Source organism: Aulostomus chinensis, chromosome 2 (assembly GCF_037954235.1).
Source record: "Aulostomus chinensis isolate RoL2024-O1b breed Wild chromosome 2, RoL_Achi_v1.0, whole genome shotgun sequence".
Lineage (NCBI taxonomy): Eukaryota > Metazoa > Chordata > Actinopteri > Syngnathiformes > Aulostomidae > Aulostomus > Aulostomus chinensis.
In genome coordinates, this window is record NC_141321.1 from 717,871 (window position 1) to 735,194 (window position 17,324).

Genomic DNA, 17,324 nt, shown 5'->3' on the forward strand with positions numbered 1-17,324 from the left:
TTCAAGAGAAGACTTCAGATCATCCTTGTTGATAAAGCTTATAGTTAGGTCTAGTTTAGGCTGGCCCTTAGATATGCTGCTCTAGGCTTCGACTGCTGGGGGATCTCCCATGGTGCACTGGGCTTCTCTCTCCTCTTCTCTGTCCTCCTGTACTCATCCATGTTACTAAATTGTCTTCTTCCTCTGAGTCTTGGTGCTTTCTCACCTCCCAGATACCTGACTGATGATGCTGCTGAAGGATGCCGCAGACCCACAGAGGCTCAAGCTGCAACCCGTGGCATCAGTATTAGTTTAAGTACTCGTAGTATTTATATCAATATTCTCAATACTGTACTAGCATTAACATCAGTGGTGTCTTTGCTCGCACACAATTGCTTATGTTATGCTGAAATTGATTACTTGACTAACCTATAGATGTGATTATTGGTAGCTGGTTGTTACTGTTTGCCATCTTTCTCCTTCCATCCTCTTCATGTCCCCATCTGTCTGTTGTTCTCTCACTCCTTTCTCTCTCTCTCTTTATCTCTGTTCCTTTCTTTCTTTCTTTCTCTATATGTCAATCTCCATTATCTACCCCCATTCTCCTGATCTCTTTCTGATAAGGAATTTCATCTAGTATCCTTTGTTTTAACTTTCTTGGTCTTATCCTCATAATTCATCTATAAGGTTAAGAGCTGATATGACCCATGGGCCTTGACCTGGGGCTTGGAGTGAACCTGTGACATCTTCCATAAATTCTTTTAAAATCAAAGATTTGTTGTTTGAATATTTAGTGACAGTCAAGGTGACACTCACAATGCTGGTGTTATCCTGATGCACAGCTATGTGTAGACTACGAGAAAGTCACATTTGTGTAAAATAAATTTGGTAATACTGGGTGGTGCCTGACACATATAAGTATGATTGTTTAGGAGGGGGGAAATCAGATGTTCTGGAGGAGATGACTCAACCTCATCTCACAAAGAAACTTGAACATCTGTTATGAATGTCCATTAAAGTACCAGTGTAAGCCATCTCTGAGTCTCCAGCCTGTTGTGAATTGTGTCTGACGAATTCCTTCATCACACAAAATTCCTCTGCACCTCTACACAACTGGTTAAAGCAAATATCCGTCCCCACTGATCCTGGATCTGCTCCACATTCCTGCCATGTAAAGGAAGGTTTTCATCTCTGCTGTTTCAGATGTACTTGTTCATGGAGAATTGTCCACAATTCTACAATTCTACAATTTCATTTAGCAGACGCTTTTGTCCAAAGCGACATACAACACAAGCAAGAATTGAGACTTAAGGAAAAACCCATAGTAAGCGCAAAAGTGCTTCAGTTGTGATTTGGTCACAGGTAGTGCCATCTAGTGGCAGAAGAGGTGCCCCCCCCCCCTTTTTTTGGGGGGGGACAAACATACAACATCACACAACACAGTTAGTGCTACATAATCACTAAGTGCTGGGTCACTAAGTGTTGGGTATAAATTCATTAAAGGAGAGTGGTGCTGGACCTGCTCTACTAGTAAAGTGTCATGAGATAACTTTTGTTATCATTAAACAGAGGCAGGAAGCGGCTGGTTGTCTACTACCAATGTTATCATTTCAACATTTAATAAATTGATAAGAACCAAATCAACAGCTGATTAGAAACACTAACCAAAAAAAGACCTGATAAGTTCCTATGCTGATATGAGCCTGAGGTTGCTGGAGGACAATTTAAATGTATAAGGTTTTTCTGTGTGGAGTTTGCATGTTTTCATGGTTCCTGCATGGGTTCTCTCCAGTACTCCAGCTTCCTCCTACAGTCCAAAGACATTGAGAGGGGATGAGGTTAATCCATACTTGAAATTGACAGTAGGCGTTGCTGTGAGTGTGAATGGTTGTCTGTCTATATGCGATGGCCCTGCCATGGACTGGGAACCCATCCAGGGTGAACCCCACCTCTCGCCTGTAGGCTGCTGGGACAGGCTCAAGCCCCCCTGTGACCCTTAACAGGATAAGCGGTAGAAAATGGATGGATGGATGGATGGATGGATGGATGGATGGATGGATGGATGGATGATTGCAATGGTCACCAGCTGGCTGCTAGCATTACGGGTACTTGTGTTAGCCTGGCTGTGTTGAGTGTATGGGCCACAGCAACATTTACCTGGCTAGTGCAGTGTCTGATCAGCTCACTGTACAGCCATCAACAGAAATCCTTAAATAAATGGTGAGGGTAATTTGAGACACAGTCAGAGAACAATGTGGTACACCAGGACGCAAGAGATCATCTGACTGGGACATGACTGGGACGGTCTCTAATTGTTGCACTAACAAGCATCATATTACAAATACATCATTATCTGCTCAGTCTTCTTTTGTTATTCTGACTATAAAAATTGTGAATAATGAGGAAGAGATTTGTGTACAGTTTTTGTAGTGTTTCCTTTGGGATGGTTAAAATATATCTCCAGGATGGTTCCAGGACAGCTGTTCGAATGACTGCACTGTATGTGGTGGTTTATCATAGAGAAGAAGGTGGAGATAATTAGGTGGAGCAGAAACCACTTCAGGAAGTCTGATTTGAGTCACTGGAGCATCACCACCAAAGCCAGGTTATCTTAGTGGGTCACCCTTCTGTAACACCTGCAGCCTTTCTAACCCCCCCCCCCCCCCCCACCACCACCACCACCACCACCACCACCCCAGGTCACACACATTTCAGGTGACACACATACACATAATTTGTGCCGCACACAAAGTTATGTGTATGTGTGTGAGCACAGGACATCCCCACCCCCAGTTCATCTCTGAGCTGTTGTTGACGCTTTCACCATGAGGAACTTCAGCAGCAGAGAAATCAAAACCTCCCACATGTCAATAAAGAATCTGGGAGCAGCATCAGGACCCCCTCCAGGACCCTCTGAGGGTCAGAGGAACCTTGGATCGTCTCATTCAGAGTCCAGATCAGCCATCCTCAGATGAATGATTAGGTGACCAAACGTCAGTGAACTTCCCCTGAATACCTCATCAGAGCAGTAATATTCATGTTGAGTTTCCATAGTATATATGAAAATATAACTAACCGGAGTATCCGGTGTTTGCATGTGGCATTATTGTGTATTAAACATTGTCACAGTGGTATCAGTCACTCAGTCACCTGGTCACTCCCGCTAAAGTCATGTTCAGATGTTACCTTCGTCCCAGCAGCGAAGGAAACGAGCAGCGGGCGGGGTCCCGGTGACTTCTCCTTGGTCTCAGCCTTCCGCTCCTACCCGGTCATCGCTGTCCTCCCCCGCCTCTTAGTAGCAGCTGCAGCAGAAGACGCCCCAGTAAATCCAAGCTGACCGCGGAAACATGCAGGCAGTAGCCACTCGGGTGGGGCGCAGCATCCCTCTGAGGAAAGTCTCTGTGCTTGAACGGTTCTACCGAACCGGTACTGAGCTGATCTGTGCCGTGCTGTGTCGTGTAGGAGTGGGGAGCCGCCTGACAGAACAACATCCACAAAGACAAAACACACGCAGACGAGCAGCCACGCTCCTACAGGACCCGCCTCTTACCGTAATACTCATAAAAGCTCCCTGCCTGAGAAAATGCCTTGATTTCAAACTAATGCTGTTGAGCTTTTCACAAGAATCGAACTCTGCAGACCAATCTGATTGACACACCAAACAGAAGTCATCATCGTGAGAGGGTGCCATGAGCTCACACATCAGAGGTGTAGTGTAGATTTTAAAACCAAGCGACTTGAACGGGGTCAAAGAGTCAGACTCAGAGGAGCTCTGGCAGTTCCCATTGGGATGATGAACTTCTGGATGATGAACACACTCCTGTTCACTCTATCAGGTGAAAAATACACTCTGGTGGAACATGAGGGTGTTACGATGGAAAACAGTTCCGACGACTGTCAGTCACCCTGGCAGCCAATTGTTGATCGGGTGACATTAAGAGTGAGGGAGGTGGCGTGATGACATTCTTGTGTTATCTCTTGGTCAAAATAAACTCCAACAAGAAATACAACCAGTGAAAATGGTGCTATTTCAAGTGAGATCCTTCATCTTCATCACCACTATGTCAAATATGCAAATTTCAAACCACCAGCCATGCCTTCTTCCTCTAGCCATAGCTTTGCAGGGCATTTCAACAGAGACACATTTTGTAAAGGTGCTCTCAAAAGAAAGAAAGAAAAAGAAAGAAAGAAAGAAAGAAAGAAAGAAAGAAAGAAAGAAAGAAAGAAAGCAACCCTTCACAATAGGTGAGCTAGGTAGCCAGTTGAGTTTGACCAAACTAAATAATCATTTGCCACTGTGGAAGGTTTGCTTATGTTTGACCAGGGAGGCAGGACCCTGTGTAGTTGCTTATCATGCATGACTACATCATCAGTGTCGATGGCCACACTCAGAATGCCAGCCAGCACAGACCATGACCTCGTGGTAGCAGCTGAGGCCAAAAGGCATCCGGGAAATATTTCATTTTGTCTCTTTGTGGCCCTTTTGTGCCTTTTGTCAGAATTAAAGCCTGCCTCATCAATAAAGATGTATTCATGAGGGTCAGCCATGGCATCCATCTCAAAACACAGTCAAAAACTCACATTTTTACATCAAATACAGTGTATTGGAATGAAAGTTTGGCCTTTATTCACATACTATAACATTTCTGTGTTGTATAGCAATGACCTGCACATATTGGAATCGTTGCTCCTTAACCTTGTCAGAATTCCTCTCAGAAGGCACACGGTAAAGTTGCTTCGTCCCTTATTTTGTTCCCCTGTATTATCTGGTCAGTGGTAGAAAGCCTTATGCTGTCAGTTCCTTGAAAGATTCTGAAGATCTTCAATAATCACCAAGGCAGTCTCCTGCTCAGCAGTGAGCAATTGATGCCTTCCTCCAATCAATGGCTGCCTCTGAGCTCAGCAAAGATGAAATCTGACCATTACTGACATCTGGTCATCCATTACTCTGTGCAGTAAAAACTACAAAGTGGATTTTCAGTCTACATGCATTACAACATTACTATACAAGTTCTGTGATACAGTACATGCACATGTGCGATGACAATAAGGCAAATTATCTGTTTTCCCTCCTGAAAGTACACACAATAGATGCAACTGTGAAACAGCTCAGGTTTGGTTGAACTAGCTTGCCAGCTTCTCGCATAGTCCTCCTCCTACGTACCACCACATGATGAAATAGAGTGGCACAGATTTCATAATATTAATTGTCTGTCACCCTTGTCCTCTCCCTCTCCTTCTGCCTCTGCCTCTTTGTTGTCTACCAACCTCGGCATGATAGTGATCCATTGTTCTAAAGCATATGAACATGCCTCCAGGCCATATTTATTGACCCACAATTTTGATTGGTGTGTTACAATTTTTAGGCTGAGTGTTTGTACCTGGAGAAAGATGTGGTCGCTGAGTTTAGTTCATGATAACTTGAGTTGATTAAATTGAGAGCATGTGTTTGCTGAACACAGTGCAATGAATAATTTCTTTGACCAATTTTGTGTAAGGTTTTGCAGAAAGAGTTTTGAATATTGATACATGTGGAAACAGGTGAATTGTGTTTATGGTTATGGGAAATGTGTTTGTGATTCTGGGAATGACATAAAGGTTTGGGCTTTTGTGCTACAGGAATCCGTTTTTGTGTTTTAGCAATCAAGCAATCACCTTCATCACAATCATCATCATCAAAAAAATCCCCATCATTTTCATGTTCCTGGGCATGTCCCTGTAAAGGAGCGCAGGATTCTGCTGTGTGACCATCTAAACAACATTACTGAAATATGACTGTGTGCATGTATGTGTGTGTGTGTGTGTGTGTGTGTGTGTGTGTGTGTGTGTGTGTGTGTGTGTGTGTCCTTGTACTTGTTGCATATTGAGGACTAGAATACATATTTAACTGACAGAGTGAGGACATTTTTGGAAAGTGAGGATATTTTAGCTGGACCTAACATCTTCAAAGGGCCGTTTGAAGACTTGGTTTTGGGGTCCAGGTTAGAATTCGGGTCTGGTTAGGTTTGCATTATATCAATGAATAGAATCACAAAGATATAAGTACAGGTGTGTGTGTGTGTGTGTGTGTGTGTGTGTGTGTGTGTGTGTGTGTGTGTGTGTGTGTGTGCATGCGCATACACACTGAAGCTGAAGCTTCATGTGTTTATGACAGCGCAACTGATTTCTTGACCTTTTATTTTTATTGAATTGCTTTGTCAAATGTGCCAAAACTGATAATAATGTAATAATGTGAATATTGTCTTATTCTACAATGATGTCTGATTGTCTTGTTGCAGCTGTCATATGAACACTTGCACCAACATGTTCATGCTCCTCTTCTCACATATTTCTGGATTACATTTGCATGCAGCTGGATGTCCTTTTGTGCACCAGGCCAGCTCCTCTCAGAGGACACAGACACGAGCAGAAGGAGGAGAGCCTGTGTCCATGGAGTGAGGAGTGCAGTCGACCAGGCCAGCTCTCCTGATGTCATGAGAGACGTGTGAGTCCAGAGAAATTTGGGTTAGAAGGGACAATTATACCGAGGTGGAACTGTGTGCAGATATTTTGAATGTTACAGTTTTTCATCAATATTGACTCAATACCAATTTGGCCTTTCGTCTTTAGCCTGACTGATCTGACCCAGGGCAAAGCTGCCGTCTGTAGGTACCTGGCTGGATTCGAAGTGATGCCATAGGCTTGACCAGGCTCACAGGCTTGTGCATTTATCACATGCACATATCTGGACTACAATGATAACTGATTGAGTTAAAAAAAAAAAAAAAGGTTTACAGCTTAAGCGTGTGGAAGAAACAGGAGTTGAAGTCTAGGATTTAGTTTAGGTCTAGGATTTCGTCTGACAATGCCACGCTGCAACCTGAGGGAACATGGTCACAAACAGAAATCCAGTAAAGAATCATCATTCACTTATGAAAGTCAAGAACATGTTTTCAGAATCAAAACTACCAAGACAGTCTCTTTACTGACTCTTCAGACAGAGATGTTTGGTCGGGAATGATGTGGGAACTCAAGTATGTTTTGATGCAATCTTCCAAAATAATATTGGGTGATGCAAGTTTAGGAAAACACACTCTTTAAGGTTACATTACTTCTGTCATCATGGTTACACAAATAAGTCAAATCAAGTCTATTTTATTTGTATAGCACCAAATCACAACAAAAGTTATCTCATGACACTTTACTAGTAGAGCAGGTCTCGAACCACACTCCTTCTTTGAATCTACACCCAACAATTCTCGATCAGCAAACACATCAGGCAACAGCGTCGACGAAAACCTTCCTTTTAACAGGCAGGAACGTTGAGTAGATCCAGGATCAATGGGGACGGCCTTCTGCTTTGACCAGTTGGGGGGAAAGAGAGCAGGGGTCCATTTCACAAAGCAAGTTCATCAAACCCTCGGTTTAATCCTAATCTCCGAGTTGATCTACCCTAAGATAGCAAACTCCAAATTTTTGGTTTCAGAACAGTGGATTTGAATCAGTTTGATCAATGCGGAGTAGGTTCACCTGGGGTAAAGCGCGATCATGACAACTCTAAAAAGCCAGCGTAAATGGAGCCCCAATCCACCGAGTCACCATGGCGATGGAGAAGAGGAGAGCTTCGTTTTTCACATCAGTGGAATTGGAAATCTTGATGTGAACATATGAAGAGCTCCAACACGTGTTTAAAAAGAAGTGCAACACCGCTGCAGCTGCAAAAGAGAGAGAGATGGTGTGGAAGAACATTGCTGCTCAGGTCAATGCGTGAGTTTAAATGTAGTCCTTTGCAATCATGATCATTATGGAGGAAAACTGCTTACATGGTAGTGCATTAATTTATATCATTTAGGGGGAGAAATGCACTTGGCAGCAACTTAAAATAAAGCATAAAACATTATTCAAACAGGTCAGACCATCTCATGGGGTACCCCATGTTCTGCATTGTAAATTAAATATTAAGTGGATGTTTGATGGCGTACAATAGTTGTTTGATCCCCAACACAATGCTGGTTTCATACACAAATGTCTTGTCATGGATATCATGTTCTGTTAAATAATTAAGCCTATTTAAACTAACACAGACTTCTACTCAGCCAACAGAAAGAAGGCAGATGCCCGTAAAATGGGTGGTGGCCCAGCACCACCACCTTTAACAGAGGAGCTGGCCTTAAGCCAGAATTTAGGGCGGCCAGTGGCTGAGGGAATTCCTGGAGGGAGTTCATCCTCAGGACCCAACCCCCAAGACACCAGTGCCTTCATAAAATGTAATATGGCTTGATATATATATATATATATATATATATATATATATATATATATATATATATATATATATATATATATATATATATATATATATATATATTAGGGCCTACTCTTGTGCTGCCATGATGAGTGCCTCTGTGCTGTCTTTTAGTCCAGCATATTCCAGCCATTGGTAGGTCTTCTTGACATCAGCCACTTCCTCAATCTGGTGGTTGAACATGCCATGTAGGGGCTTGTCTATCTACATCTGCACCTCTCGCTCCTCACTCTCATCAGGTTTTAGCTGTCTGAGGTATTCACTGAGCAGCTTGTCCTTAGGGGCCATCTTCTTGATGTACTCTTGGATTTTCGATGTGTCATCCTGGACAGTGGCTCTGATGCTCACCAGTCCTCGTCCACCCTCTTTCCACTTAGTGTACAGGTTCAGGATACTGGACTAAGGGTGAAACCCTCTGTGCATGGTAAGGAGCTTTCTGGTTTTGACATCTGTGGTTTCTGTCTCTTCCTTTGGCCAGCTTATGATCCCAGCGGGTTATCTGATGACCAGCAGTGCGTTCATGTTGATGGCTTGGACCTTGTTTTTACCATTCAGCCGACTTCTCGGTGCTTGTCTTATTTTTTAGAGATATTTGGTTGTGGTTGACTTTGTTGTGGCGAAAAGAGGCAGATGAGAGGAGTCAGAGGATCGATACACAGGTGTCGGATGGGGAATCTCTTTATTCACAACCACCCTACTACAACGCAGTCAGAGATATCGTCCAACATCACTGAACGTGACATAACTTTTTATACTGAAGACCAACTGTGTGTGTATGTGTTTGTGTGGCGTGATGGTTTCATCCTGTTTACCAGAATTGTAGGCTATCTCAAATACCAGAAGAGAATGGGACATTTCTCAGTGTCACTTATCATTGAACTATGACCAAATGTGGGTGGCATTTCCACATTTTGTGTGTGTGTGTGTGTGTGTGTGTGTGTGTGTGTGTGTGTGTGTGTGTGTGTGTGTGTGTGTGTGTGTGTGTGTGTGTGTGTGTGAGTGCGCGTTGTACCTGTCTCCTTTTCCAATATTCCAGATGTCTTGCTTTGTTCAGTGGGCTAACATGCTTGGCACTGGTACAGGTCATAGTGATCTGGCACTCACTTCTGGTTATACTGACTCAACTCTCATTCTCCTACAACATCCTTGCTGCCTCCTCGTGGTTTCCATTAGCCTGTGCGATTCCAAGGTACTTGTAGCTGCTCTGAATGTCACCTATATACCCTTCTGTTAGGTTACCCCTTTCAGTTCTGATCATCTTGTCTCTTCTTGAAACCATCCAGCCATATTTGTCCAATCCATGTGCCTCTGGTATCAATAGCTTGGTGCATTTCAGGAACACTCGCTGCATCTGTGATAGCTGGCTAATTTCTCTCCTTGTTGCCTTTATTTTGGCCTGTATCCTTCTCTTCCATGGAGGGTATCGTTTCTTAAGCTCCATGTCCATGTTTAGCTTGTACCCGAGCATCTCCAGTACTACTGTTGCAATACTGTGCATCAGTTTGTTGGTCTCTGTGATGGTTGCTGTGGGTATTGTGTTCAGCGCAGCATTCACATCCACTTCTTCTGAGGGCACTTGCCAACTGAGTTTCGATATTTGTCGAAGGTTCCAGGATTCTTGTTTCTTCAGGATCTTTCTTTTTAGGTCAGCAGCTCTTTTATTGAGGCTATTCATTTATTGGAACCCGGAAAGTTCTTGCTGTGAGGCGACAGTGCTAACCACAGCACCACCATGACAACGCATATAAGATTTAATATTGGTGTGTGTGTGTGTGTGTGTGTGTGTGTGTGTGTACACAGACACAGACACCCCCTCCATGTTTAAGAGTAGAAGAGTAGACTTACGACTGTCCATGCTGATAAAGCTTATCGTTAGGTCTGTCTTAGGCTAGCCCTTAGATATGCTGCTATTGGCTTCGACTGCCAGGGGATCTCACATGATACATTGGGATGCTCTCTCCTCCTCTCTTTTCTCCTGTACTCATACATATTTCTAACTTGTCTTCTTCTCCAGAGCACTTAAAATGCCGCACTTAAAATGCGTTTCCACTGGCTCACTTTGGCTCGGGTTGGTTTGGCCCCTTTTTCACTTCCAACACAGTACTAACTGTTACTATTTTGGTCCCTTCTCGGCTGGAGTTCCAAGCAAGCTGAGCGGGGACTAAGATGTGAGGTAAACACATAGCGGGGTGCTGATTGGGTAACTTACCCGCTTATTTTGTACATCTTAGCCTCAGCAGAATACTGTCTATCACTTGGTAAAGTCTTTTATACTTTTCTTGGGTGTTCTGTTTTGCCACTTGAAGCCTTGCCTGTCTGTTGTCCCTTACTTTAGTTAAAGCAATAACCACTGACTGAGCAACAGGCATAACGCTGCCTCCATGACGTCCATTGTTGTTGTTGTGTCACACACAAATTACGCCGGGGAACTCTCGCCTGGTGAGTCGACCCACGCTGATGTGGTACCCAGTGCTCGTGGAAACGCACCAGTACCGAGCCATAATGACCCGACCCCACCCGACCCGAGCTGAAATGAGCCAGTGCAAATGTATTTGTACGAATCGTATTTATATCAGTATTCTCGATACTGTACTAGCATTACCATTCGTTTTTTGCTTGTACTGTATTTGCTTGCTCATAATTACCCATGTTATGCTGGAAATGATTGCTTGAGTAACCTGTAGATGTTATAATTAGTAGCTAGTTGTTCTTGTTTGGTGTGTCCTCTGTCCCTCTGTCTTTGTCTTGGCTCATCTTTCTTCTTCCGTCTTCTTCACATCCCTGCCTGTCATTCTCTCTGTCCTTTCTCTTCCTCTTTATCTCTGTCCCTCTCTTTCCTTCTCTATATCTGTCTTTCTCCATTATCCATCTTTGTCTCTGTCTGTGTCCTCCGTCTCTCTCTCTCCCTCCAGCAGGTCAAAGCAGACTCCCGTCCCCATTGGGCCTGGATCTGCTCCATGTTCCTGCCTGTTAAAAGGAAGGTTTTCATCTCTGCTGTCTCAGATGTGCTTGCTGATGGAGAATTGTTGGGTGTTAATTAATTGAAGGAGTGTGGTGCTGGACTTGCTCTAATTGTAAAGTGTCATGAGACAATTTTTGTTGTGATCTAGTGCTATACAATTCTACAATTTCATTTAGCAGAGACTTTCGTCCAAAGAGATGTACAACACAAGCAAAAATTTAGACTGGAGGGACAGCCTTAGTAAGTACGACAAAGTGTTTCAAGTTTGACACAAATAAAACTGACTTTAAATTGACTCAAGGACCAGCAGCTTGAGATCAACCTGACCAAACCAGATTGGTCAATACAAGATGACCAAAACCTAAGACCCATACGAGTAGAACTTATTCTCCTGTCTTTTTGTAGTACAGTACACATGTGTATCAAAGCAGTCGCACTCAGTCATCCACGTGTCCAGTTGGATACCATGCCCCCTGAGCAGGGCAATGGCTGCCTCAAAGACTGGAGGGTAAATGAAACAATATTATCACAAACATTCTCTCTGGCCTCGATGAGCCTCCTGTTCCACCCCACTCCACCCCCACCCCACAACTAATTGCAGCACTTTAAAGCTGCACTGAGCTGGAGTAATAAAGAGCACTGAGGCTAATTCATGGTACGCACACATACATACATAGATGTTATTGCTCTCAGAGGGACTGAGTCGGTCTGGCCACGAGGAGAAAGACAGAAGGTAAACAACCACATGACAAGGACAAGTAGAGATGGTGAAGGACTGCAGGGAGCAGAGGAGAAGCAGGAGGAGGAGGAGGAGGTGAAAGGATGGAGGTTGAACAAGAAGAAAGTCATTAGAGCTTCTAACAGAGGGTTGTGGTTTGTTTCCCGCTGCTCCTTTGCGGCTTCAAAGTCAGCAAGATGAAATGAAGTAAGCGGGGGAGGAAGATGAGGGAGAAATAAAGGGAGAGGAAGGAGCAAGGTTAGATTTCTAATTGACCCTCAGAGTCAGCAGTGCTCCATAACAAATAAACCAGCTTTTGGTTAGAGTGTAGTTTATTTGAACCCCATCTACTGATTTAGTCCTGCGTGGAGCATTTCAGCTGCATTTACATCAGAATGAACCTCAACATCCTGCATCTTACCTCTCCATGGCAGCTGCCAGAAAGTTGCTCAAAAAATATAAACAGGCTGCAACTTGTACAAAAGTTTGAGCAAAAACCGGGATGACTGACTCCAGTTTTAGTATCTATGTATTGGCTTCTGTAGTATTAAGGATTGATTTTAAAATGAACTTGTTTTGAAAGGACTTCCTGGTTTCACAACAATAAAACCTGTCTGATTGTTTGTCTGAATGCGTTCTGACTCATTCTGTCAGGTCCTCTGGTGTTGGCCCGCTTCATGTACCAGTAATAATTTTTGGATTATTCACAGATGGCCTGGGACAAAAAAGGCCCTGTCTAGATACACTATATTGCCAAAAGTATTCGCTCACCTGCCTTGTCCGGTCCACCCTTTGCAGCTAGAACAGCTTCAACTCTTCTGGGAAGGCTGTCCACAAGGTTTAGGAGTGTGTTTATAGGGATTTTTGACCATTCTTCCAGAAGCGCATTTGTGAGGTCACACACTGATGTTGGTCGAGAAGGCCTGGCCCTCAGTCTCCACTCTAATTCATCCCAAAGGTGTTCTTTCGGGTTGAGGTCAGGACTCTGTGCAGGCCAGTCAAGTTCATCCACACCAGACTCTGCCGTCCATGTCTTTATGGACCTTAATTTGTGCACTGGTGCACAGTCATGTTGGAAGAGGAAGGGGCCAGCTACAAACTGTTCCCACAAAGTTGGGAGCATGGAATTGTCCAAAATGTCTTGGTATGCTGAAGCTTTCAGAGTTCCTTTCACTGGAACTAAGGGGCCAAGCCCAGCTCCTGAAAAACAACCCCACACCATAATCCCCCCTCCACCAAACTTTGCACTTGGCACAATGCAGTCAGACAAGTACCGTTCTCCTGGCAACCGCCAAACCCAGACTCTTCCATCAGATTGCCAGATGGAGAAGCATGATTCGTCACTCCAGAGAACACGCCTCCACTGCTCTAGAGTCCAGTGGTGGCGTGCTTTACACTACTGCACCCGACGCTTTGCATTGCACCTGGTTATGCATGGCTTGGATGCAGCTGCTCGACCATGGAAACCCATTCCATGAAGCTCTCTGCGCACTGTTGTTGAGCTAATCTGAAGGCCACATGAAGTTTGGAGGTCTGCAGTGATTGACTCTGCAGAAAGTTGGCGACCTCTTTGCACTATGCGTTTCAGCATCCGCTCCGTCAGTTTACGTGGCCTACCACTTCGTGACTGAGTTGCTGTCGTTCCTAAACACTTCCATTTCCTTATAATACAGCTGACAGTTGACTGTAGAATATTTAGGAGCGAGGAAATGTCACGACTGGATTTGTTGCACAGGTGGCATCCTATCAGAGTTCCATGCTGGAATTCACTGAGCTCCTGAGAGCGACCCATCCTTTCACAAATGTTTGTGAAGACAGTCTGCAGGCCTTCGTGCTTCATTTTATACACCTGTGGCCATGGAAGTGATTGGAACACCTGATTCTGATCATTTGGATGGGTGAGCAAATACTTTTGGCAATATAGTGTAGTTTGAAGAAGTTGCTCCACGCTCCTTTCTAGACACTCACTTTAATTACCGATATGTCTTGTAGTTAATGTATCTCATGCTGTGGTTGTTACTTCTTATTGACTTGTTTGCTTTTCTTGCCTTTTATTGTTTGTATCAGTGTTTGATATCCTTTTATATTTCTTCTGTATGTTTATACTTCTGGCCTAGCTGACTTATATTTAAAGAGATATTGGATATGTATTTTATTTTTTATCTTGATGTGTTATTGGTAAGTTTTAATCTTTCTTCCTTCTGTGTTGTGTAACTATTCTTTTGTAAAGACTGTCTTATGCACAGCACTTTGAGCTGTGTTTTCTGTATCAAATGTATTCATATAGATAGATTGTATTGATAAACATTCAAATATAACCATTTGCTATTTAACTATCACTTCACACTTTCTATGTAAACACAGGAAGAATGAATTTGACATCTTTTGTAAAGGTCCAATACTTCTCACTTGAATATGTGTCATGTCTTTTATGTTGTTTTATTTTCAAGGTATTTCTACTGTGTGGTGTGCTCTGTGACTTAAGGGGTCGTGTGATGCAGATGGAAATGTTTCTGCTAAATCTGGTGCACACATCTTTTTATTTCCTGTGAACAATTAAAGTTAAATTCCATACTATCCTTTTTTAAGAAAAGAAAATAAGAGAATATATTCATATATTCAAATATATTCATATGAATTCAGGGATAAATATTAAAGCTGTGTAGTATAAAATTGATGATGATGTTGATGATGATGATGAAGAGTCTTCAACCAATGCAGAAGGTGTGAAGGGAGCTGCAGGTGTGTATCCAATCATCAGAGACTGATTACATTTCCTACCCATTACAAGGGAGAATGACATCACATGGAGAGAGGAACCTCCCTCTCAGTGAACACATGTTTATGTCTACTGACAGCAGAAATTCTACTGGAGAATTTTAAAGCTCTTTTATGTCGACCTCCACTAGAACTCTGCTGGTCAGTTCACCACCATCATCATCATCATGCTACATGTTAATGTCTGAGCTGTGAAACATCCACTCGCCATTATCCTGTGTGTCCCCCTCTAAGATCCCTGAACACCTTTCAACATGACTTGTGTGTGTGTTCGTGTGTTCGTGTATGTGTGTTTGCACATCTCATGGGTATTAGTGGAGATTAGTTTTACCTCTTTACTTCTCTCGGAAACAAATAAGCTGAAGAGTACTTCAACTCCATCTGTTACTGTTGCTGTAACGGTCTGCAACACACACACACACACACACACACACACACACACACATCCATTGTGTGTTAATGACTCATCAGTGCCTCTCAGAGTGACAGTGTAAAGGTCATAAAGTGTCTTGCTGCTCTTTCGACAAGTGGCTGACCTGGCAGTCTCTTTGACTGTCTGTCTGTCTGTCTGTCTGTCTGCCTGTCTGTATCTGTCTCCATCTCTCTGTGTCTCAGTCTCTTTGTCTCTCTCTCCTTGTCAGTCCATCTCTCGCTCTCTGTCCCTCTCCATGATTCTCCCTCTATGTCTCTGTCCATCTCTCTCCCTCTATATCTCTGTCAATCTCTCACACTCCATCTTTTGCTCTCTCTCTGGTTTTATTTAAACTTACTCTCTTTGCTCGCTTGACCTCGGTGTCTCAGCAAAGAAAAGACACATGAAGGAATATTTAGAACCAAACACTAATTTTTCTACTTGTCTGGAGATGTTTGCATCAATCATCAAATGCCATAATCCAACATGAATAAATGTATTTTATTGCCATTAGTTTTGATCATGTAACCATCAGGCTCCAGCTCACAGCTCTGTGGCTTCTTTTGTAAACAGGGTGTATCAGTTCAGTTGCCAGCTTCCTCAGTGATATTGCAGTAATAGTGTATGTGTCCATTCAATGACATCACATTTACTTCCAGTATTTCTGCTGGGTGAGATGTGCATGACTCCCAGCAGTGTGATATTACTCATACCAGGAAAGTCTTTTACTTCAGTTCCTGCAACATCCATCAAACTGAACCTGATGGATTCCTAAGAATCCCAGAATCAATATCCTCAGACAGAAATGTATCTCCAAACAAGCTTGGGTGAGGATTACAGGCAGAGGATGTTGGTGGGATTTGTGTCTGGTTTGACTGGTTTGACAGAAGATGGAAGGAGATATTGTGAGTTTATGGCACAATTTTTGCCAATATGTATGTTGGATTCATGCTTTATATCAAATCTGGCAGAATAGTATATTTCTGAAAGTCAAAATATCTGAAGTGCAATGAGATGATGCTTGAGTTGAAACACAGTGGAAAACAGGTAGCCTGTCCAAACATAGGCCACTCCCACCAATACAGTCCAAATCACAGGTGGAGAGTTGGCTATATGAACATGGACTACATAAAGGAGCCTGATGGGCCACTCTGCATGAACCCTGCTGTACACAGAGAAAGAAGCTTTTCGTGGTTTTTGTGTGTTAATCTAACCTCTTGTTTTCCTCTACTATAACACTGCAAGCAAAGTCTACACTGGAAAAAATTGGAGTACCATTTACTTTAAAAAAAAAATTGGTACGTTTTTTCACGCAGAAATTCTGAGTAAATTCTACAAGGGTGTATTTCAAGTAAACTTTACTCGCAGATGTGACTTTATCATACAAGAATAACTCAGGTAACCTGTATTTATCACTGTTGTCATTAAATTTTACTCTGGTATAATGAGAAACTTCGAATCAGACTCAGTTTGTATCAAACTGAAAATCTCACGTTAAAACAAATGGTATTTGAGGATATTTTAAAATTAGCTTTTCTGACATTTATTTACAGACTATACTCAAGTAGCATTTACATATCCTACATAACTTAAGATGAATGTGTCTATAGCATATTGAGCCTCAACAAAAAGCAAAACAGTTATTTTTAAACACAGCCACCTTTATTTTTATTTTGAATTATGAAATGACAGAACATTTGCAAGGTTCAAGTTAAGACACAATTCTCGTATCATGAACATTACATCTATCAGCTGGATCAAGAAAAGCCCAATAAAATATTTTAAGGTTTATATTGGAAAGTAAAATATTTTTTAAAAATATATAATAAAATAAAATAAAACTCGTCAGAAAACAATAATTTGAATGCAAGATTAAGTCAACTTAAACCTAAAAATGTAAGGCACCTGAAGCAAAGACTTACATGAGCCAGTCAGATCAAATAGCAGGAGTACATTTCTAGAGGCTGTGAAACAGAAATCAAAATAAGTGTTGGTACAGTACATCAACTTGATGCCAGCAATAGTGGGGCTACACCCATAGATCACTAGAACAAATAAAACATTTGTCTTATTATTTTGTATACTTTCTGCAAGTAACAAAATGTTAAACAATAACAGCAGTTCTCTTATAGCTTATAAAAGTAGACAGCGATAAACATCATTTTTTTTCTGCAGAGCCAAAGGTTTTGCT

The 17,324-nt window shown here is 42.5% G+C and overlaps 1 protein-coding gene and 2 pseudogenes across 2 annotated transcripts in view; 1 reads left to right on the top strand and 2 right to left on the bottom strand.

Annotated features, from left to right (window-relative positions):
• The window catches only part of dok4 (docking protein 4), a 43,736-nt gene extending 40,284 nt beyond the window's left edge, over nucleotides 1-3,452 (bottom strand). For both annotated transcript variants that reach the window (XM_086221853.1, XM_086221868.1), the window contains exon 1: nucleotides 3,166-3,452. The gene's annotated coding sequence lies outside the window, so the exon portion shown is untranslated. The remainder of the gene's footprint in view (nucleotides 1-3,165) is intronic.
• Nucleotides 3,453-8,332: 4,880 nt separating this feature from the next.
• Nucleotides 8,333-9,938, bottom strand: LOC147268712 (uncharacterized; annotated as a pseudogene).
• Nucleotides 9,939-11,691: 1,753 nt separating this feature from the next.
• Nucleotides 11,692-13,421, top strand: LOC147268713 (uncharacterized; annotated as a pseudogene).
• The last annotated feature ends 3,903 nt before the right edge of the window (nucleotides 13,422-17,324 follow it).